At 34.2% G+C, this 25,228-nt stretch overlaps 1 long non-coding RNA gene across 1 annotated transcript; it reads left to right on the top strand.

The window, feature by feature from the left end:
* Window positions 1-251: 251 nt before the first annotated feature.
* On the top strand, window positions 252-2,665 carry LOC129895243 (uncharacterized). The gene is made up of 3 exons (XR_008767730.1): window positions 252-427; window positions 1,350-1,408; window positions 2,336-2,665. It is a non-coding gene; the product is annotated as an uncharacterized LOC129895243 (long non-coding RNA).
* Window positions 2,666-25,228: the final 22,563 nt, after the last annotated feature.

Here is a 25,228-nt window from a genome sequence, read left to right as displayed (position 1 = left end):
TCTTATTAGAGGCGAACAGTTAGGGATGAGTTGAAAATCTGGTTCTAAAAATATACATATAGGGATGGGATATTTTTTTTATCCCTAATTATTTTGTGTTTGATCCATTAAATTATTAATATGCGGTCCCTAGTTCTCTTAATGAGGGGACAAATTCGTGCCACCCAACTTTTTCTTAAAAAAAAACTAAAAAAATAATAATTAAACACTATAAAATTTATAAAAGTGAAAACATTTTAATTAAACACTGATCTAAGGAAATTTCTTTCATCTTCTCTCAAGTAAGATTCAAAATTGCTCTTTTTCCAAACCCTAAGCTTTAATTCATTATTTGACATTAATAGTTCAGATACCTTCTCCATGGAACTCCATTGTTCATAAACCTAATAACCTAGATCTCTATTATAGGGGTCCATCGATTGCTAAGGTTCGTTTTCTCTCTTTTGTTTCTCTGTAACTGATTAGAAATTATGTCGTTAATTCTCATTACTCATTAGCTAACTGAAAATCTGATTTTGAAATTTCAATTTTAGGGCTCAACAATCATATACTACTGCAAAAGAATATTTTTTTCTAGGTTTATAGCTTACGTAATTGTCTTAGTTATTTTTTTAACCTACTTTGACTTATTTTGCTTTCCTGTTGATGTTCACATTCGAGGAAGAGGATTTTTATTTTTTGAGTTAAAGAGTTACTTTTATTGATAGATTTGGTAGAGGAGACAAATATATTTTTTGGTAGGAATCTTTATTCATCTATTTTCAACTGATTACACATTATTATATATTAAATGACAAGGGTGAAAAGTGTGAATCTCATAGTAATGATAAATGAATCTAGAATAAGGGGCTTAACATGTAGTATTTAAGCCTATTTTACCAGCCTTCGCGTGGATTTTTTATTTTTTGGGGGGTTCTCCCTTTGTGATTTCTTCTCTCTTTACTTCTTGTTCGTCTCGAAATTTTTGAATACCTTAAGTTACCATCTCCGCTGTGTTGCTTGTGGTCTAATTCAAGAGAATCATAACCAACCACTTCCTATTTTTTTTCAGTTTGTATCCCCAATTTTTTTTATCTCTAGTACTTTTAACAGATTTCATGATTCCAAAGTATGACAAGATCGTACATAGGTCTTTTTCTTCAGTTTTTGAATTCAAATTACTACAGAGAGCACATTATCAAGGAGCTTCATCTCAACATTAGGAATGTCTCCTAAACTTTCAACTACTATTGATAAGGAGTGTGCTTCTTTTACTTCTTGCACAACTAGTTGCTCGTCCATTGGCACCTAATCATCATCTATTCTAACATCATCTTAAATATCATCTTTCATCTTTTTTTCAAGAGAAGCATATGGAATCAAGTCACCTAATTGCGGAAGATTGACAAAAAGATCATCCAATATGTAGGTAAGTTTGATTTTGGATATTTATAAAAGACTTGCCCTTGTATCAGAGTGTCACGAAGTTATGGTTCCAATACACTCTGACCTAAATACTTGAGCTCAATATTAGCATATAGGTTGAATCAAGATCTATTGTCTGGTTTAAACTATGCTAACTTATTAAATTTGCTTGGGGTCTCAATTGATGTGATATTCTTTCTCAGGCACATTAGATTATGCTAAACACTTTGATGCTTTATGTTATGCTATAACATTTTGATGCTTTAGTTGGTCATGAAAGAATATGGGTATATTTTTGTCTTAGAATTGGACACATATAAAAATAATACTATATTCTTTCCTCTCATGCTTCCACTTATCATTGAGAAAATAAAAGGCAAAAAGCTGTAAATTTGCTTTGTTCTCTAATTCTATCTTTAATAGTGAGCTTGTAAGGACTAAACTACAATAATTGTGATCCAACATGGAATTAGAATTCATTTTAACCCAAAAGCTACATCAAGACTTTAGATTCATATATAATATTAGGAGTGTAACAAGTTCAACTTTATTTATGTTCCCATGTCATTTATATGGTTAACCACATTTACTGAATTTTCTTTATTATACTCTTGTAGACTTGATTTATCTGAACCTTACAAAAAACTTCTTGTGTCTAGAAAATAGTACTAAATGTACCAAAATTTCAAATACTTTTGAATGTTATTTCTCATTTATTTGCTTTGTGGTGGTCCTTGTCATTATCCTTTCTACAAGGGTTGATTTATTTTTCCATTGAAGAAGAATGTTTATATATGTTCATGCTTTGGATAAGGTAACACAATATTGATGGGAAAATATGTCTTGGCCTACTAAATTTGAAGTTCTAAAATCTCACTCGTCTACAGTCCAAGCTTTACATTCTCATTGTCATCTTTGTTTTTTCGATCAGGTTGTCGGTGATCCATGCCTCTCAAGAAGCATATCGTTATTTAGGTGGAAGTACAAATAGTTAAGCTTGTTGGAACATAGAACCAACTGACTTATTATATGTACAAGAGTGTTGAAATTTATTTCTTTTACTGATTTTATTTTTTTAGCAAGGATAAAAGTAGTAAATTGGTAGAAAAATAAGTGGGGTCATATTATTATTTATATTTATACTTAATAGAATCATTAGCCCTAAATTAGAAGTGCACCTGTTTCGAATAGCTGAAAGACTAATAGTGCTCTACATCATTGATAAGGAATGATTTTGTGTTTAGATACATAGTTGAGGATTTATTTTGAGGCTTTTCTCTAGCAAAACTCTTTTGTGCCTTTGAGTGTGCTCCCTCAAAATATAATCAATTCCTGGCTGAAAACTCCCTTGAGATGCACAAAAAAATCATCCTTCAACACATATCTACAGTGCCTTTTTTCCAAGTTCATTTCCATATTTGAAATTCATTGTTGATGCCAACATGAAATATTTTTCTTGCTTCCTGTGTGAAATTAAGCACAAAAGATCAGCATCACACAACTGTGACCTTCATTGAAATGCACGATATAATTAATTTCACCAGCCTTGAACTCTTATGATATGTATGAGCTTCTTTTAGTATTTGTATTACATGGTTGAGTTCTAGCATTGATATATGTTGTTTATTGATTAATTTGATTCTCATGATTCATTCTTGAAAAACCTTTTAGTCTTAGTATAATTTTTCACATAGTTTACCTAATCTTTGTGTCCAATTTCATAAGTTAAATATGTTATGATCATGAGATGTGTGGTGAATGAAACTTTCATGATGTCTTTTATTATAGTCAAGCTTTGGTGGGCATATCAATATGTGTGGTATGTAATTAAAAAAATTAACTGTAATTTTCAGCATCTACTTTGATATTTTCAAATAAATGTTTCTCGAGGAACATTTTTCATTGAAGTTCCTAGGTTAAGAATAATGTTAGCTATAGTCATCCATTATTTTATTTAAATATAGATAAAGAAGAAGAATCGTTGGCTTTAGTAATTTTTTATTATTTGTGTTGGCTTATGTTTTCTGTATTGAGTATGAATTGATTGTCAAGATATCAACTATATTTGGTTACTAGAACATTGTGCTTTACCAGAGGAAAGAAAGTTCAATGTAGATTGTTTATGTGAGTGTACATTATTAAAATTTGTGAAAGTATTGTTACTTGGATGGTGTATTTCATAAGAATAGGTAATTTTACATTAATCTGTATTTGAATGTAATATTCAGTTGTTTCTCTCATTATTATTATTATCTTTCAGATACTTGATATGATCTTTATAATTTTCTAAAGAAAGTTCTCCGTATTTTTTAAAGGATTTAATGATTTGAATTTACAAGTCAAACTGCAATTTGAAGACTTCACACAATTCGATGAATTTGTTATCATTTTCTTAGGAAAGTTGGGAAAACAAATAATATTTTTGCTAGGAGGTTGTGTAAATAGTACCATAACAATATGCATCATGGTTATATCATTACTAGTGGGATGCTAATCCATTTTATTGGTATATGAAAGTATAATTTTGATTGATGTTTTTATCTAAATACCTGTGATTTTCTATATTAACAACTATATAATTTTTAAATAAATATAATAGGAATGATTCTTTAAGGACCAGTAAAATTGGTAACTAAAATATCGTAGGCACCACTTGATCTATACTTAGTGACCAGGAAAGAAGTGTTTAGGGACAAGATTTATAGTCCCTAAAAGTATTTTAGAGACCGGAAATTTTCCCTTTCTTAAATCTCTTTAAGGACCAGTGATGATCTCGTCTCTAATGACCTTTAGAGACGGAGACTATAGCGAAGATCGATAAGCAGATTTTAATGGTCGCTAGTGACCTTTAAGGATCAGAATCTCATTTTTAGGGACCATTTTTCCTGTCGATAATGATTGTTTTTCTTGTAGTGCATTATCCTTTAATGGTGAAATTATACATGGGCTGATTTTCATATTTTTCGAGCCTGGAATTGTGCTAAAAGTTGGAACACAAGTTCTTTAATCTCAAATACATCTTTTCATGGATTCGAATTCGGGATTTATGGTGCGGGTCCCACGATCGCATTTTAGACTCGAATTTGGGTCCGTCTCTGAAAAATGTGAATTAGGTGGCAAAACGTTTGTACTGACATTGTGATTAATAATTTTTTAGCGTGGCAGTAATTGGAGAAAATTTGGATGTCGAGAGCTTCATTTTGATGGATTCAAAACGCGCATGATCGAGTTCGAGGTAGGCTACAGTCTCCCCCTTTTTTGACAAGACTCTATTAGATATTGTTTAGTATATTTTATATATGACTTAGGTGAGTATTTTTTGAGATGAGCGTTCTCCTCATCCTACTTCGTTTTCTTATTTTCGGATGAGCTTTAGGCTAGAATAGTCCCGTGAAATCTTTAGATTAGGTCGTGGGCCTTGATTGTGGTGTTGACTTAGCATTATTATCTTGGTTAGGATTGCTATTGATGGCCTTAGTCTAGGTTTGAGCCTTAGGTGCTTTGTCAGGTATTTATTTCCCTCTTAGCCAGGCATAACTTCGGTAGGGCTTATTATAGATAATATACCCTTTATGCTAGTGCCTGAGACTCTGGGCTCATCGTAGCAATAGGTTTGGCTTAGTGTGCTCGTTGGGAGCTGAGGTGGCATAATTTTGGGTAAGGCATCGATACTAGAGATATTTCTCCCCCTATCTGATTCTTAGCCATTTCTCGATTGTGCGTTTTTGGATAGCATTTGGCTTATGATGCCACCTTACTTGTTATTCATTATTGGGCTTGAGGTCATATTCGAGGAGCGATTGGATCCCAGGTTAGTTCCTTTGACTTGATAGTTTGGTTTGACTTTATGTTACTCTTTGGACTATGTGTGTCTTGGTTGGATGCTGGTGCATGCTTGCATTGTTTAAGCATTCACTCATTTTGTGGTAAGATACCGGGGTTACTTATGGATTTTCACTTCTATTTTTGAGAAGACTTTCTCACGCTTTTACCATTTTTGAAACTGGTTTTAACGGGAGTCATATCACTTGGATTACTTAGTCACTAGTTTTGATACTTATGAGGCGTCGAGGACGTACTCTTTTTTCTACTTGAGACATTAGAGGCATATGGGATGTGCTCAGTTTTACTTCGCTATTCGGCGCGTCGACGCCCTCTCTTGACTCACGGATGCCCCTGGGTTTACTCTTGCTAGCTGGGCCATGCCCCTGGAAGTTTACTAGCTGGCTGGGCTCAAGCAGTGTATACAGATTTTCTGCATCCCCTATGAGTCCTTCTGGTCGTGAGTACTTGTATCGGATGAGGGAGCTGCATGAGTTCCACCTGGCAGGCAGAGGGCCGGACTGGGTCTATACACTTTGGGTTAAAGGCCCTGATTACAGATGACACTTTGGTTTAAAGGCCATGATTACAGATGACACTTTGGGTTAAAGGCCCTAGTTACAAAAGACACTATGGGTTTTACTATAGACTTCATTTATTAGCATCGCCTATCACTAGTATACTTGTATGGTGTGGTCCCCTATCACTAGTATACTTGTATGGTGTGGTCCCCCAGTTTATGCGGGCCAGGGGTATGTTTTCCATTGTTTGTACCTTTCGGGGGTATGGACATCTGATCGGTTATTATTTGATCTTACTTGTACTTACCTTGATTGTATTTGTAGTTGGTCTATGGGGTATTTTAGTTGGATTGTGGTTGGTACTTCTTGCTAGGTTCAGTCAAATTAGTTCTTAGGTGATTACATGGTTAGTGTTGCTCATTGGTACTGTATCATGTTTAGTAGAATTCTATGATGCCTCCTTCTTGTTAATAGGTTGTTGTATTGCGTTCAGGTGCATTCTTTGGCTCTGCTCCTTTATCTATGTCTCCAGTCTCTTTGTCTTATTTCCTGTCATTATTGTGATAATTCCTTATTTGTACTTGTACAGTATTTACTTGATTATATGTCATTTATACTTGATTTATCTGTGGAGCTCAGTCGGCCTATGCCTACTGAGTACCATTCATTTGGTAGTCATACTACACTTTTGCCCCCTACAGATCATAGTATGGGTTTTCACCGTTGATTTGGACTGATACGGAGGAACTTTTAGTTAGGAGATTTGGTGAGCTTCTGGCGTTCGGAGTTGATGATTTCCATCTATAATGGACTAGGACTAGTCTTTACTTACTTTCGAAGACCTTCTGTACTTAATTTGTATTTTAAAAGGCTTGTACTCCTATTTTGATTTAGATGCTCGATTACTGAATGATGCTAGGTCTTGGGGTGATTTCTTGTGTTGTTTTAGTTGTTCTCCTTCCTCTCATTATTACTTGATTTCCACTTTATTTATTCATTTTTTGTTTGATAGCCTGTTGCCTTTGGTTCTGGGCTAAGGCTTACCTACTGGGGTTGTTAGCAGGTGCCATCACGGCTGAGAAATCAGGACGTGACTATATTAAGATGTGGTCTCTATATCTGAACACTAAATGATTAAGAATGTTTGTTTTCAATATTTGAATCTTCATACGAGCTATTTTTAAATATAAGAGATCATACATTTAATATAACAACAACAATAATAATATATCTAGCGTAGTCTCACAAGTGAGTTTGATCATACCAACGAGTTTGATGATCAAAAAGTCTCAATAAAATTAGTTTCCTAAAATTAAATTTTAAGAAAAGAATATACATAGTTCAACCATAAATATATAAGTTGTAAAAAATTCTTTTAAGTTAAAAAAATGTTAGTAATTTGTTGCAATATGATACACTGGTTGTATTTGTCATGCCCCGAGAGGGTACCCTAGGCATGGCCGCACTCGGAGGCCATCACTGGCCCCAAGCGAACCACTTGGTCTGATCACTCATTTAATCACTCAGAGGAAGACTCGACTCATTATATAATAAACTCTAGTGGGCATTTAAAAACATCATCATCAATAAATAAATGATAGATTAAATATACTCAAAGTATAATGTAACTCAATGTCATAAACTCAATAATGAAATTATGGTTTTAAAATAGACTCTAAAGAAAACATCTAACTCAACTCATACTCGGTCCATGAAGCCTCTAACTCAATACTAGAAAGGTACCAAGACAAGTCCAAGGCTACCTCAATTGACTATTAAAAGATTGACATATGAAGAAAATAAAATAAAGTCCTCCAAATGCAAGGAGGTCTCACCAAAAGATGAACTAGATCTAGTCTTCAACAATGCGCATGTTGAGGACCTCTATCACCTGTATCTGCATCATAACACGATGTAGGCCAAATGACGCTAGTACATGAAATGTACGAGTAAGTAAAATGGCTGGAAGGGGCGAAATTAAAATGTTCTATTTCATGCAACTTAACTCAAGGGACTTACTCTGAAATGACTCAACTCAATAAAGCATAAAGTAGAATAACACAGTGCTTTAAAATGATATGCAATAATAAATGCAACTCGGTAAATAATAATATAACTTTTTTACTCTTAAGAGTTTCTCTAACTGACAAACACCACTTATGAGCTAGTGATGATACAATGCTTAAAACTATCGTTGTCATAGCCATCCAATACCTTGCCAGGACAAAGGACGCTCAACCTTATGGAACCAATATAAAAGTCCTCTTTTGGATAAGAGAGGCTTGACCTCTATCCTATGTTGGCTACATAGTTTATGGGATTGGAGTTGCCTCTACTCTTACCCCATATCGGTGCTCAATACTACTCTCAAAATACTCTATTATGCTCATATACATTAAGCGAGAAAATTACTCAATTAACTCATTTAGTATCTTTTGGACTTTAGCTCAAAACTCAACTCGTCTCTACTCAAAGAATGCATTTGAAATAAAATTATAATTCAACTTCTCAACTCAATCTCCAAATTGATGTTTTAGTGTAATAATGCTCAACTTGTTTATACTTAAAATACTCATGCTCAATATAAGAATCAAGAGATTTCTCAACTCATACTCAAACCCTTTCTCAATCAAAGATGAAAATAGTCATTCTCTATACTCATAATAATACATAAAATAATACATGCAAAAATATTCACAAATCATTCTTTAAACTCCATCAATGCATAAAGTACAAGTGAAATCTCACTTAGGGCTCTTGTGATACAAACACGAATCTATACTCTCAACAAGACCCAACTCAAGAAACTCATCAAGGAATATTATAATACAAACACAATAACGCAATGAAATTCATATACAAGCTCAATTGGAATAATAAATAATTCGAGAACTCAATTCGTGGGATTTTGAAACTCAGCTCAGCTCAACTCAAGAAACTGAAGATGCAGGGCACGTGGATGAACTCAATCCATGTTATGGGTAGCCTTACATACCTGGAAATCGAAGAAACGATTGAAACATGAAGACTTTGTTTGAAACCTTGAACACTAGCTCTTTCTCCTCTCCAATCCTTACTCTCAAATATTTTAAGTGTTTATGAGGGCATAAGTGTATAGGGTACTAATAAGGGACTCAAAATAATCCCAAAATGTAAGGGTTTAGTATGGGAAGGGTGGGAAAAGACCAAACTACCCTTCACTAAAAACTGAGTCTGGCCGTCTACGGGTCATTCTATGACTCGTAAAAACTTCTACGAGTCATATAAATCAACTCTTAGACTTGGAATGTAATGACTACACTATTATACAAGTCGAGTATACAAGTCGTAGAAAGTGTTACGGGCCGTAGACCTCGTCTTGGCAATTTCTTAGACCCTGCATTCTCTGAGTGTCTGAACTTTTCCTACGAGTCGTTGTTACGACTAGTAGACTTCTTGACGAGTCGTCGACTACACTTGTAGAAATGACTTCGAGTTTCTAAGTTTTGGCTAAGTCATAAGGGGTTCTACGATTCCCTTCCAAAGCTCGTAGAATCCCTTACAAATAGTAAGGTCAATCAAGGAAGACTTCTCAGAATCTAATTTTTTTCTAAGTGTTGGGGAGTCTACAAGTCGTTCCTACGACTCGTAGAATAGTCTACGAATCAGCCTCGTGGTCTATTGGTTAGTCCATTTCATTAATTTTTCTCATGGTATCGAGTTTAGTTTTAGGCTAGGATAACACAGGGTGTTAAAATATCTCCCCTTTGGGATCATTCGTCCTCAAATGAAGACCAAGCTAAGGGTTTACTCAAAGAACGAATATAATCAAGACTCAAATACTCAAACTCGAAATGAACTTCAAATCAAAGATAGGAAAAAGGAATAGTACCATCGACATCATCATTAAGAGGCACGAATAGATTGGGGTATCTAGCTTTCATATCGTCTTCAACCACCCATGTAGCCTCTTCAACAAATTGATTCTGCCATAGAACTTTGACGGATGCTACCTCCTTGGTTCTCAATTTATGAACTTGTTGATCAAGAATCTGAGCCGGAATCTCTTCATAACTCAAACTCTTTTTCACCCCAATGCTCTCAGTCGGGAAAACAAATGAAGAATCTCTCTAGAACTTCTTAAGCATAGAGATATGAAACATCGGCTGAATAGCTGCTAACTCTAATGGCAACTCCAACTCATAAGCTACATTACCCACCCTCTTCACAATCTGATAAGGACCAATATATCGGTGACTAAGCTTCTTTCTTTCTGAATCTCATCACACCCATCATGGGTGAGACCTTCAAGTACACCCAATCATTCACTTTGAACTCTAAATCTCTTATCTTAACATCAATGTAGGATTTCTAGTGACTTTGAGAAGTCCTCAACCTCTCTTGTATGGTTTTCACATTCTCCATAGCTTGGTGAACCAAGTCTGACCCAATCAACTCAGCTTCACTAACTTCGAACCAACCGATTGGTGATCTACATCTCCTCCCATATAAAGCTTCATAAAGGGCCATTTGAATGCTCGAATGGAAGCTATTATTGTATGCAAACTCAATTAGAGGTAAATGATCATCCCAATTACCTTTGAAGTCGATGACATAGGCTCTCAACATATCCTCCAAAGTGTGAATTGTGTGCTCTGCCTGGCCATCTATATACGGATGAAAGGCAGTGCTAAGGTTCATTCTTGAACCCAAACCTTTTTTGATTGACTTCCAAAACTAGGCAGTAAACTGAGCTCCCCTATATGAGATGATAGACAAAGGAACTCCATGCAGTCTAACAATCTCACGAAGATACAGTCTGGCATAATTCTCTATGGTGTTCGTAGTCTTAACCGGCAAGAAATGCATTGATTTGGGCATCCTATCCACAATCACCTAAATACAGTCATGCTGTCTGCGGTAAACCCGTTATAAAGTCCATGTTGATCATCTCCCACTTCTATTTTGGAATTTCTATATTCTAAGCCACTCCACAAGGCATTTGGTGCTCAACTTTGACTTGTTGGCAGTTCAGGCACTTTGATACAAACCCTGTTATATCTCTATTCATTCTACTCCACCAATATACTTCTCTCAAGTTATGATATATCTTTGTAGAACTTGGATGAACGGAATACCTGGAGTTATGGGCTTCTACCATGATTCTCTCTCGAATGCCATCAATACTTGGAACACACAATCTTCCTTGATACCTCAACACTCCATCTCCCCCTTTTGCAAAAGCCATTAACTTCTGCTTGTGAACATCATCTTTCAGTTGGAGAAAAATGGGATCTTGATCTTGCTTTTCTTTCACCTTTACAACTAAAGATGATTTAGCCTCATTCCGAACAATGGTACCACCATCACTAGAGTCAATAAGTTGAATTCCCAAATGTGCAAGCCTATGCACCTCTTTAGCCAACTATTTCTTCCCTCTTCTACATGGGCAATGCTCCCCATAGATAACCTACTAAGAGTATCAGCAATAACATTAGCTTTACTTAGGTGATAGAGAATGCTCATATCATAGTCCTTGAGCAGCTCAAGTCATCTTATCTGCCTCAGGTTCAGCTCCTTTTGAGTAAACATATATTGCAGGCTCTTGTGGTCAGTGAACACATCAACATGCACTCATATAGATAATGACGCCAAATCTTGAGAGAGAATACTATGGCTGCCAACTCAAAGTCATGAGTCGGGTAGTTTCTCTCATTAATCTTAAGTTGTCTGGAAGCATATCCAATAACCTTGCCATTCTATATTAACACACAACCCGATCCAACTCTGGATGCATCGCAATAGATAACAAAATCATCTATTCCCTTAGGTAGGGATACACTGGAGCAGTAGTTAATTTTGTTTTCAACTCTTGAAAACTCTTCTCAAAAGCATCTGACCATTGAAACTTAGCCTTCTTTTGAGTTAACTTAGTCAATGGTGAAGATATGGATGAGAACCCTTCAACAAATCTACGGTAGTAGTCGACCAACCCAAGAAACTTCTTATGTCAGTTGGGGATGTGAGCCTTGGCCAGTTCTTAACCTCTTCAATCTTTTGTGAATCAACTCATATACCCTCTCTAGATACAACATGGCCTAGGAATGCCATAGAAGCAAGCCAAAATTTGCAATTTGTAAAATTAGCATATAGTTTCCTATCCTTGAGAGTCTGAAGAACAATTCTGAGATGATTAGCATGCTCCTCCTTACTCCTCGAATAGACCAACATATCGTCTATAAATACAATCATGAACATATCCAAATACTGTTTGAACACTTTGTTCATCAAGTTCATAAATGTTGTAGGTACATTAGTCAAACTGAAGGACATAAAAGAAACTCGAAGTGACCATATCGGGTCCGAAAGACGATCTTTGAAATGTCACATTCTCTCACTTTCAATTGGTGGTAACGTGATCTGAGGTCTATCTTTGAGATCCAAGTAGCACCCTGAAGCTGGTCAAACAGGTCATCTATTCTGGGAAGAGGATACTTATTTTTAATAGTGACTTTGTTCAATTGACGATAGTAATTGCGTATTCTCAATGATCCATCTTTCTTTCACACGAATAGGACAAGAGTGCCCCAAGGTGAGACACTCGGCCTAATAAATCCCTTATCTAGTAGATATTTCAGTTATTTTTTTAATTGTTTCAACTCAGTAGAAGCCATTCTATATGGAGGAATAGAGATATGTTGCATATCAGAAAGGACATCAATCTAAAAGTCTATCTCTCTATCAGGAGGGACTCCGAGCAGATCCTCAAGAAACACTTCAGAAAACTCATTTATAATCAGGAGGCTATAGGACATTAAGAATTATTCTACTTCTTCACATTCTTAGTTCATGCTAAAAAGTTTAACTCTAAAAGTTCATTCCTAATTCGTGTGTTACACGCTTGCAGATAATGCCTCTAAAATATACCCTAGCTAAAGGAACGCTGACAGCACCGAGAATCTATAGTCAGAGGTGCCCCCGCCAAGAACTAGGGGCTGACCTGCAAGGTCTATTGAGGCATCCCAAGTGCCTTTATCACGCCCCAAGAGAATACTCTAGGTGTGGCCGGCACTCGGAAACCATTGTTGGTCCTAAGCGAACACTTGGTCTGATCACTTATTCGATCACTCAGTGGAAGACTCGACTCATTAGATAATTAACTCAAGTGGACATTTAAAAATATCATCATTAATAAATAAATGATAGATTAAAAATACTCAAAGTATAATGTAACTCACCGTCATAAACTCTATAATTAAATTATGGCTTTAAAATAGACTCTGAAGAAAACAACTAACTCAACTCATACTCGGTCCATGAAGCTTCTAATTCAATACTAGAAAGGTACCAAGACAAGTCCAATGCTACCTCAACTGAATATCAAAAGAATGACATATGAAGGAAATAAAATGAAGTCTTCCAAATGCAAGGAGGTCTCATCAAAAGCTGAACTAGATCTAGTCTTCAACGATGCGCATGTTGAGGACGTCTATCACCTGTATCTGCATCATAACATGATGCAGGACAAATGGCGTCAGTACATGGAATGTATGAAAATATAAAATGGCTAGAAGGGATAAAATCAAAATACTCAATTTCATGCAACTGAACTCAAGGGACTTACTTTGAAATGACTCAACTAAATAAATCATGAAGTAGAATAACACAGTACTTTAAAATGATATGCAATAATAAATGCAACTTGGTATATAAAAATATAATATTTTTACTCTTAAAAGTTTCTCTAACCGACAACCACCACTTATGAATGAGTGATGATACAACGCTTAAAACTGTCGTTGTCACAGCCTTCCAATATCTTTTTAGGGAAAAGGACGCTCAACCTTATGAAACCAATATAAAAGTCCTCTTTCGGGACAAGAGAGGCTAGGCCTCTATCCTACATTGGCTACATAGTTTATGGGGTTCGAGTTATGTATACTCTTACCCAAATCGGTGCTCAATACTACTCTCAAAATATATGATGCTCATATCAATTAGGTAAAATATTCAAATTATCTCATCTGGTCTCATGGACACTTTTCAAAACTCAATCTTATTTGGAATCATCATGCTTTTTCATTTAAAAATATGCTTTCAAACTCAATTAGATCTCCTCAAAACTCTATCTCAAATAATCATTTATACTCAAAATACTCATGTTTAAATAATAATAATTTTAGAGACTTCTCAGACTCAACTCATATGAAAACTCAAAATCAAGTAAAATCAATGCTCATGCTCAAATCATCAAGTTCTTTTGGTAAAATATAATTTTAAGATCATTCACATCTCATCAAAACTCTTTCTCAATTTCAATCAATCATGCTTGACTCTCATACTCATTTAGACGCAATAAAATATACATGTAAAAAATCATGATTATCAAATCAATTAGGGTTCACGGGAAAGTAGCCATGAACAACAATTTCAATCAAGTGAGAGATAGAAAATAACGATAATTTCAATACATAATTATACGAAACTCAATAGAAGAAGAATTAACTCATTCAGAATTCAAAAAACTAGGTTAGACTCAACTTATTTTCAATAATCGATAGAATTAGATGTAGGGCACGTGGACGAACTCAGTCCAACATTGCGATTAGCCTTACATACCTGAAAGATTGATATTACAATCGAAACTTGAAAAACAATAGCTTTCTTGGAGGAAACATTTGATCTTAGAACCTCAATGTTTGATCTCGAGAAAAAGAAACTCTTTTATGAAGTTATTAGAGTGGAAGAACTTGGGAAAACCTTGGGTGAACGGTTTCTTTATGATTCCTGAATTTTTTACTTGAAAGCATTAGAGTTCTTGATGAAGAAGAGGAACCCTAGGTTAGTTTTAAGAGAGTTTCCTGAGACTAGATGGTTTAGATTTATGATTATGAGAGGAAAACTAGTTAGTTGGATGATATACTTAGTTAAAACACTCAAAAATGATATAGAATAGAATATGGCTAAAAAGCTTGGGAAAGGACCAAAATAGCCCTGGAGGACGTGTAGGATTTTTCTGAGGATTTGACTTCTACGACTCATAGAATCCCTTACGAATCATAAGGTGAGTCGAGGAAGGCTTCTCAGAATCCAAACTTTTTTCTAAGTGTTGGGGAGGTCTACAAGTCGTTCCGATGACTTGTAGAACAATCTACGAATCGTAGATAGCCTCGTGGTCCATTGGTTAGTCCATTTCATCAATTTTTCTCATGGTCTCGAGTTTTGTTTTAGGTTAGGATAACACAGGATGTTACAGTAGTTCTCAAAAATATTACTAGTTTATTAACTTTAAATAGTTTAATTTAAAATTTAAAAATATTAGACAAAGTTCCATAGTTATTTTACTAAAAACTTAAAAAAAAATGGAAAGACAAGTTACTATAGAACTAATGTCAAAACTATGTACTAGGAAATAATGAATATTTTTAAATATTAATGGTGGTCTAAATCAAAATTTTAATAAGAGACCTCAAGTATATACCTAGTTCAACAATAATAATATATCTAGGTAATTTCACAAGCAAATTTGATCATACAAGCGAGTTTGAGAGTTTGAAGATCAAAGAGTCTCAATAAAATTAGTGGAATAAAATAAAATTTTAATAAAAGTCCTCAAGTATATACATAGTTCAAAAATAATAATATATCTAGTGTAATCTCACAGAAGGTTTTATCATACAAAGTCTCAATAAAATTAGTGGTCTAAATAAAATTTTAATAAAACACCTCAAGTATGTACATAGTTCAACAATAATAATATATTTAGTGTTCACAAATGGATTTGATGATCAAAGAGTCTCGATAAAATTAATGGTCTAGACCAAATTCTAATAAGAAACCTCAAATATGTATACATAGTTATCATTTTTAATCATAGCTAGTATTTTTTTCCCTCAAAAACCTTGATAAACATCAATACACCAAAAATATTATTGCAACAAGAGTTCTTGGAAAACATCAATACACCACAAAAAAATTGTTAATATAAAAAAAATATTTGTAAAGACTAAAAAAAATTGCCATTCAAGAGGAAAAAAATGATGTTTTATTGAGAAAAGAGAGAAAGAAAGTTTGTAGCAATGACATCAGAGTCGTGCAAAGTGTGAGAGAGGCGATGCATAATTATTTTGTAGTGTATTTAATAAGTCCTAATGTTGTTAAGACTCTCCAATAGATTTAATTTATTCAGATCTTTTCAGATCTATTAAGAGGATTTTTAAAAAAAGAAATAAATGGACTTAATGGGCTGAATTTAAATGGTTCAGATTCAGACCTAAAAACCAAACACACTTAATGAGTTGAAACTAAATGATTAAGATTCATACCTCCATTAAGTGCAAACAAATGAGGCCTTTGGCTCTTTTGTTTACTCAAAATCGACTTAAGCTTAATATGAATTTTTGCATCTGATGAGCTGTGAAATCTATAGTGATCCTTCTTGATCTGAACATGTGCCAATGTATGGTAAGATTTTTATATTCAATGTTACAACATGATGTCTAGAACCTGTTTGGTGTGTGTGTGAAGAGAAATGCAAAGTCTTGCTCTGTTAGAATGTGAAAATAAGAATTTCTTGATAATGTAACACCCCTCAAAAAATTTCCCTAAGATTCGGACCCTTTTTGTATACGGGTAGGGTCAAACTCGAGTATTGAGGGGCGTACGCATGAGCTAGGATGAGTCCCCGAGAAATTTAAGGATGTTGGAGGTGATGTGGGGTCAGCTGGGGCCCCTAGGACCAAATTAAATCCAAGAAATTCGTCGTGGCTAAGTCTTGGGATGAGTTCGTATAAGGGGTCGACTTCTAACGACCCTATCTTTTGAAAGACGACAATCTGGGTGGCCCACGACCTATTAAATTAAAGGTCGTCGGATCTTCTTTCCAACGCCACCAAGAGTGTACATTTTGGAGTTTGGAGTCAAAAGATATGACGATCCTAAGATGAACTAGCACGGCAGGAATTTTATTTTTGGGCTTGGGTTGCAACTGCTGGAGAAATAGCCTTGGCGTTGTAAGGGCGCGACGCGCCACTATCGCGCCAGGAACATGCCTCAGTAGTTTGGTCCTTGGTGCGACGCGCCACTAAAAGTTGTGCATGGTTTTTCAAGCCTAATTTCCAGAACTCAGGAACAATGGCCTTGGCGCTGTAAGGGCGCGATGCGCCACTATCGCGCCAGAAACATGCCTCAGTAGTTTGGTCTCTAGCGCGGCGCGCCACTACGAGGTGTGCAGGTTTTAGGCGTAATCGACCTGGCGCTGCAATGGCGTGATGCGCCACTATCGCGCCAGGAGCATTTTTGCTTATTTGTTTCAGAACTTTTGAGAAGGAGCAATTTGGGAATTGTCCCAAATTATATATGTATCACCCTAGACCATTTTGGGATCATATTTTGCAGCCACTCTCTCTCTCTCTCTTCTTCTTCTTCTTCTTCTCCATTTCCAACAAGAAGAGTTCCAAGAGCTTCAAGATTCGAGTTCTCCATTGAAGACCCAACACCAAGGTTTTCTTCAAGTCTTCACTAAGGTATGTAAGGCTATCCAAAACATGGGTTAAGTCCACCCATGTGCCCTACTCTTGCTTTGAGGTTAGATGTCCATGAAAATGGAGTTTCTTGGTATGGTTTATGTTTGAATGAGTTTTGTCCCCTATTTATTTGATGCTATATGTGTTGATGTTGTTGAGCTAAGAAGTTCCTAAAACCTTCATGTTAGTATGAGTTGATGGAGATGACTTGTTATTATGTTTTGTTGATCTCTTTAGCCATGTGATTATGTTGCTTAAGTCAATTTCCTTAAACGTGTTATTCTACTTGAATTGTTGAGCTAAAGTCATAGAGTTGTGATGAGTCTTGAGGAGATGTCATAAATGCTTATCTAAATGAGGCTTGATTGAGTTAATTGGAGGATAGAATTGACGAGTGGACGAGGTCCTAAATGGAACTTGCCATTATGACTTAATTGAGTTGAAATGAGAATAGAGTTGATGAGTTGGCAATGTCCAACATGAAACTAGCCGTGAGGGCTTGTTTGAGATGATTGGAGGGAGTCTTATGAGCATGGAGTCATGGGAGGAGTATCGAGCACCGAAGCGGGTAAGAGTATAGTCCATACTCGAACCCCAGAAACTACACCGCCAACGTAGGTAGGGATGGAACCGTTAAAGTCAGATGCTTCCCATGGGATCGAACCGTTAAAGTCGTATGCTTCCCATGGGATCAAACCATTAAAGTCGGATGTTTCCCATTTTATTGTCCTGAAATGATAGAACTTGACTAATCGATGGTATCCATGATTAGAGAGGCGTTCATGCCTTGGCAAGGTATGGACGGACGTGGCAACAACGTCTGATTGTTGTACTATCACCGGCTCATAGGTGATGGTTTTCGAATAAGAGAAACTCTCATTTAGGTCTTGATAGTGCTACGAGTCAGTTGAGTTGAGTGGTTTATGAGTTAGTCCCGTCTAAACTATTCTTGTTAGACTTAGGACATTTGAGTGAGTTGTCTTGTACATATATATGAGTTGAGGTCCTGAGTTGATATTGATGTCTTCTTGATGTTTGTTTCATCCGGCCATTTTACATACTCGTACATTCCATGTACTGACGTCATTTGGCCTGCATCGTTTCATGATGTAGAGACAGGTACTAGAGATCATCGACCGGCGCTCCGTTGAAGATCCACATACACTCTCAGCTAGTTGGTGAGTCCTCCTAATTTTCGGAGGATCTTGAGCTCCTTGCATAGTTTCATTTTGTCTCTGTATTTTGATTGTTGGTAGCCATGGGCTTGTCATTGGCACCGTTCAGACTTTGATAGAGGCTTCATAAACTAGAGTGTGGGGAGGTTGGACTGTTATTTTGAGGAGTCCTATTATACTTATTTTGTTGAGTTAAACATGTTTGGCCTTCGGCCCCCATATTGTAAATAGCATGTTATAATTGAGCCTTCCTTTGAGCGTATATGACTGAATGACGGAATGATTGAGTTAGGTGGTTCGCTTGAAGATCAGAAATGACTTTCAAGTGCCGGTCACGTCTAGGGTACCCTCCCGGGGCGTGACAATGTCTTTAAAAAATAACCTTTTCAATATAGAGTATCACTAGTTATGAACTTGTAGCCTTCTATTGATACTCGTGTAATTCGCCTTAACCTTTTTCTTAAATTCCTAATTTTTGCATCCTATTTCCTTAAGCACTGTAGCATAGACATATTCTAATTGTTCATCAGAAGAAAAGGGAGTGGTTGAGTGTGAAAGAGAATATTAAAAGCTACAAAGTGATGAAAAAGCCCTCTTTGAAAAAAAGATAGAAAAAGAAGAATAAATGAGCATTTGGCCCCAAGTAGTTTTTGGGAAAAACTTGAAAAATATTTGGGAACTTGTGTTTGTCCATACAATTTGTCATTACTTGGCAAATATTATTTGATAAAATCCCCGAGTTTCCAAGTTCTAAAAAAAATTAGAACTTGGAAACTTGAAAAGTTTTAAAAATTTAAAAATAACCCCAAACTTTTATATTTTATAAAAACATCAATCATTTATTAGTTCCAACTAAATATCTATCTACCAACTTACTCCATTAATATGATCAACCAATACCATTAATTCCTCTTAAATAAAACTTATTTATAAAAATGTCCACTGACCCTGTTTAATGAAACTTCTCTCAATAAGCCAACAACCACAATTCTATAAAAGGAATGCGATATTATTTGCAAGACTACATGGGAAGTGAAAGAGAGCCTTAGAATGGCAGAGAACTATTTAACTATAGATATGCCCCTTTGCGTAATGTAATTGATAGAACATTTGGTGCATGAAAAGGCAGATTCAGAATACTATGATAAGGCATTAACAACTATGACTTAGACATGCAAGTGAAAATTGTAGTTGCTTGTGTCGTATTACATAATTTTTTACGTGAAAATCAAAGCAGTAATGGATTATTCATTGAATATGAAAGTGATGATATGATCATTGATAAAAATAATGAACAATTGACTCTGAGTAACAATATTGTTTCGTCTTCTCGGTCATCTGATCTAGAAATGAAAGCTTGCCGAAAAGAAATTGTTCGTAGAATGTGGAAGATTTTATAAAAGAATAGCTTGAGTGAAAAGATTGGAAAAAAAGAATAACTCTTTTTAATTCGATTAATGTATTGTTCTTGCCTATATTGTTATTTTATTGTTGTTGATTGTTATCAATTATGCTATAAGATTTTTTTAACGAAACTTGTTCAATATAAAATTAACACAAACTTATAAGTATTTTTAATAATTTTTAGAACTTACAGGTATAAAATAATATTTTTTGAAATTTCACCAAAACTTGAGAAAATTTGTAGTCAAACGCATGGTGAAATTTCATCAAAATTTCTCCCAAAAATAACTTGCCAAAAATATTTGGGAACTTGGGGCCAAATGGCACCTAAGTTGAAATAAATAAATAAGATAATTCATTCTAGATTAGAGGGAGGTTACTAGTGAAGATATGATTGTTAAGAAGGGGGCTGAAATTAAAAAGAAGAGAATAATGGGCAATGAAATCAAAAAGTGAAAAGTGCTTAAGGAAGTGTAAGTCACTATTATATAGTTTATATACCCATCCCTTAGTCCACATTATAGCCCAAAAAGTCCTATTAAATTCTAGTCGAGTATACTAAGTTAGTGGAGCATCACACAAAAGGCAAGCCTATGATTCGTTATGTATAATATGTGAATTCATTTGTGAGAGTGGGTGTGCTTCTATATTTACGCCCTTTCTTGAATATATATTGCTTTAATATGAGTGAAATTAGGAGTTTCTTTTGTGGTGATGCTGCATGTTTAATGAAGAATAGGTGATCAAGAAGATCCGTGAGTTTACAAAAAGTTGTGAGTTGATGCTTGAGGTTAAGAGGCCTCAATGTAGTTTGTTATGCGATAAATATGAAGTTATACCTTGCTTGATTTTAAAAACTAAAGGATTTATGAGTTTTGTAGCCAAAGCGCGAATGTTTTTTGTTTGTTAAGTCAGGAGTTGAAGTCTTGTGTGCAAATATGAGGATTTATTCGTGGACGAACAAAACTTTAAGTATGGGGTGGTGATTACGCTTAAAAGCCAAGTGAAACACATGTTTTAAGCTAATTTTGAGAGCAAATTCCATTATGTTGAGAGTATTTGAGTCGTGTTTATGCATTTTAACTAACCAATATAATTAAGTGTTTGTACATTGAAAAGCACATAAAATAAGAACAAAATGGCAAGTATGTATTAGAGGTGAAACGGAAGTGAAGAAGGAAATGACGCGAACCTTGAAGAAATAAAGGAAAGAGCAGAAAGAAAAGAACCCAACTCTGAATTTTCTCCGTGTCGTAGAGCTCGGAGTTAAAAATGGGCTCCGAAAGATTTTGAGACAGAAGTACCTATTGTCTCTGTATCACGGCGAAGGCCTTGCTAAGAAAATATGCAGGTCCGTATTAAGTCCATGTCGCGGACATGCGTGTCAGAATTTTACTGCGTTTTCCCAAGCTTATAAACAGACTTGTTTTTATTATTCTAAGGAGTTCTTTTTCTAATATTTTTAGGGATACTTCTTGTACAACTTGGAAGGCTCTTTTTAGGGTTCTTTCTTACCTCTTTTTATTACTTTAATTTGTATATGAATTCTTCAATCCATATAAGTATGATTGGAATCATTAGCGGCTAAATCCCTTTGTTCTAGGGTTGTGGATATGAGTGATTGTGTAATATCAACTCTTTAGAAGGAGATGAATTATCGTTCAAAGTTGTTATTGTGTTCTTGATTTTACTTTTTTAATGCTTGATCACAATTAGAAGATATTTATTGTCTACTCTTGAACTCAAGAGAGGAATAAGAGGGATAGAACGTGAAATGCAAGGAACGTGTTCTTTCTAGGTCAGAACTTAGATTGATTTGTATCTAGGATAGAGATATACCTAGTATACCATGCTTGGTTAGGAAACAGGATGATAGCTTAATGCTTTATGATTGGTTCAATCTATCCCTGCTCAATGATGTAGTTAGATTGTCAATTGTGGTAGGCGATTAGAGGTCGAGAGATCATGATCGTATTATTAATCTTGTAAATCAATAACTTGATAACCTATCAAATTCTAAAGTGAAGGATATTACATGTGAATTCTTGCTTAAGCTGTATCCCTTGAATTTTCCAAATCATTATAAGTCAATCTCATTGTTTATTTCTTGCAACTTTTAGCGTATAAATACCAATCACACTCTTTAGGCATGCTTAAATAAATAGTTAGACTTAATATAATTTAGTAAAATAGTTAATCGACAAATACCTCTGGGTTCGATGTCTAGCTCCTAAAAAGAGTCACTCTATTACTTGCACGACCGCGTACATTTGTGCGTGCGTTTGGACGCAACAGTGAGACTCATTCGCATTGCTAGTGGAGTCACATTTGCGAAGGAGGTCCACCTCTATGAACACATTCGTATCAAAAGACTTTCACCACTACAAAGTTTTTTCCGTACGTACCTACGACCTCGCGGCTGCGATCATATTTCTGCTTCTGTAGAATCACTGTTCATTAATAGTGGTTTCTTTCTAAACTCGATTTAACTTTTCAAAATATAATTTGGAGAGTTTAGGAGCACATTTTAAGGTGAAATCAAAAGATTTTGCTAGATTTCTTTGTGGTGTAAGATTATATTAGTTTGCATTTTTTCCCATTAAATTATCATGTAATTAGTGATTTAATGATGCTTGGTGTTTGGGAATTGAGATTTTTTGCCCTAAGTGTCGGGGAATGATGAAAGTCTATTAGTAAACAGATTTAGTTGATTTTTGACTTAAGAGTTCTCCAAGTTATGGGTGAATCATTTTTTAAAGAAATTTCCAATTCTGACACCATGGTTGAGATTACCTTTTTGATCCAATATTTTTCAAATAGAAATATGAGTATCTACAGACTCATTTACTTACCTAAATTGCATATTTCATCATTGGGATCGTTCGAAAGCTTTATGATATGACAAAGTAATAATTTGACTTGTTCAGACTTTGGTTAAGGAAAATTGAGACTTTCTTTTACTCTTGTGAGGTGTTAGTATATTTTCTTGACTAATTAAAGAAGTAATGGGTGATAAGGGTTTCATATAAATTAGGTAATGAGTATTTATGTGGGTATTAATGTCATGTTAAGGGTTTGTGTGGTTATTTTACCTGTTTGAAGTGATTACTTGCTTTGTGAACATGATTTATATGACTTGTGACTTTCTTTGATTATTATACATGCTAGTTTATGATGTCTACTTCTTTATGGATACAGAGTTGCATTTATGGTAAGTTATATGATAATTGTTGCCATAGTTGTACATTGAGTTGGTAAAACTTGCATTGTCTTGAAATGTGTATTTCATACTCTAGGATAGGTATTGCACGTTTGCATTGTATTTCATTGGGATCGGAGTGCACGCCTACACACTAAATTATTAGATCCGACTGTACACTTACATAATATATTATTGGATTGCAGTATTTGCCTATACAATATATGTCAATGATACAGTTTGATGGATTTATTTTTTTTAAAAAAAATATTATACCAAAAAAATTCAATTAATCTATTGTATATAACCAAAATTAAACTTTTTGAAATCGTCTCAATCATTTTAATATAGGGTGAAAAAGATTATACACCATAGTAAATCAACATCAAAATAAGACTGAACACATACACAACCTTTTTAATTTTCCCCTAAATTTTATTTTGGCACTTCAACTTAATCTTATTTTATTTTAATCCTCAGACCATCTCTAATCTCTCTTTATTTTACTCTTTATTCTCTATATTTGGTGAGTAAAATAGAGAATGTGTTCTCCAACATACCACTCTCTGGTTCACTCTTTATTCTCCAATTATAAAGAGGTGAATAGTAGTTCTCCAAATTTGGGGAACTATTATTCATACTCTCTATTTCACTTTTTGATTATTATATTATTATTTCTCTTATATAATATTTGTAGTTAACATAATCAATCATAAGACCACTAATTAAATCTCTAATATTCGTAAAAAATATTTTAATGTAATATAGCATTTTAAAAAATATATTATTTAATATGTACTTACTTTCACCCCGAATTAATATCAATTTAATTTTTTTAAAATTTTCGTCAGTTTAAGTGATATAATTTAAAATTATTATTTTTTACTATGAAGAATGCATAAAATGTAAATGATAAGATGAATTTTTTAATTTTAAAACTACAAGACATAACATAATAATTTAAATACAAGATACCAATACAATGCATAACATAATGATTTTAAAAATCACAACAATAATTTAGTAATCTGGTAGGTGGTTTTCAGATTCACCAATATTCGAAAAAAGTTAGTGTATGCTCATTTTGAGCTCCATAATGCATTAATAGAGCATTTATGAGAGCAGCGTAATAATCTTGAAAGTTGAGTATTTATGGAATGTTTATGCAATTGTATTTCATTAATGATTTCACTTTTATTTGAATTGTCTATTAATATTTATATTATATAATACTTGCAATTTATGTTATTTAAAAATTTAGAATAAAATATAACTTTATATTAAATAAAAAATTTGAAAAGAATAAAATTTTATATTACATGAAGATTATATAGGGTGATTATTTAGAAAAAAAGAAAGAGAAAGGATTTACATTAAGAGATAAGAAAATAAAAATGAAATAGAAATAATAATATAATATTAAGGAGAGAGAAAAAGATTCCTTTTTAGAAAGTAAATAGACAATTGAGTTGGAGTTGGTTGTCTCCAAAAATAGAGATCTCTCTATAGTTGACGAATAAAATAGAAAATAGGATTGGAGATGCCCTCAATTTAGCTCTTCACTTATTATTTTAATATTTTCTAATTCTTTATAATGTAGAATATAATTGATATTTTAAATTTTATATAGACAAAATGAATTATAAAAATTAAATAAAAAGAATTTAACATAGAAAGAGTTAAATAGATAATGAGGTAGATGATGAAAATAAATAAAGAAAAAATGTTCAAATATGCCATCGAACTTTGATAAAAGACTCATCTATGCCATCCGTTAAAAAATGGCTCATTTATCTCATTTCCGTTTGAGAAAAGGTTCATCCATGCCATTATTTGTTAAATGAAATGACATAGATGAGACAAACTTTTAACGGATGGTATAAATGAGTCTTTTCTCAAAGTTCGATAACATATTTGAACCTTTTTTCTTTTAAATAATAATTTAGTTAATGACGTAGACGAATCATAATTGACCACGTGTATAAAATAGTTTTACAAAATGAAAAATATTTTTAGTTTACAAATAATAGCATGGATGAGCTTTTTCTCAAACGAAAATGTATAAATGAGCTAAACTTTTAACGAATGACATAAATAAGCCTTTTTTCAAAGTTCGATGATATATTTGAGCCTTTTCCCATAAACAAATAAGTAAAGAAGATGAAGGGAAGAATGGAGTTGAAGAGAAAAAAGAGAAAA

This window comes from Solanum dulcamara, chromosome 7 (assembly GCF_947179165.1).
Source record: "Solanum dulcamara chromosome 7, daSolDulc1.2, whole genome shotgun sequence".
Lineage (NCBI taxonomy): Eukaryota > Viridiplantae > Streptophyta > Magnoliopsida > Solanales > Solanaceae > Solanum > Solanum dulcamara.
This window is presented reverse-complemented; position numbering and strand designations above follow the sequence as displayed.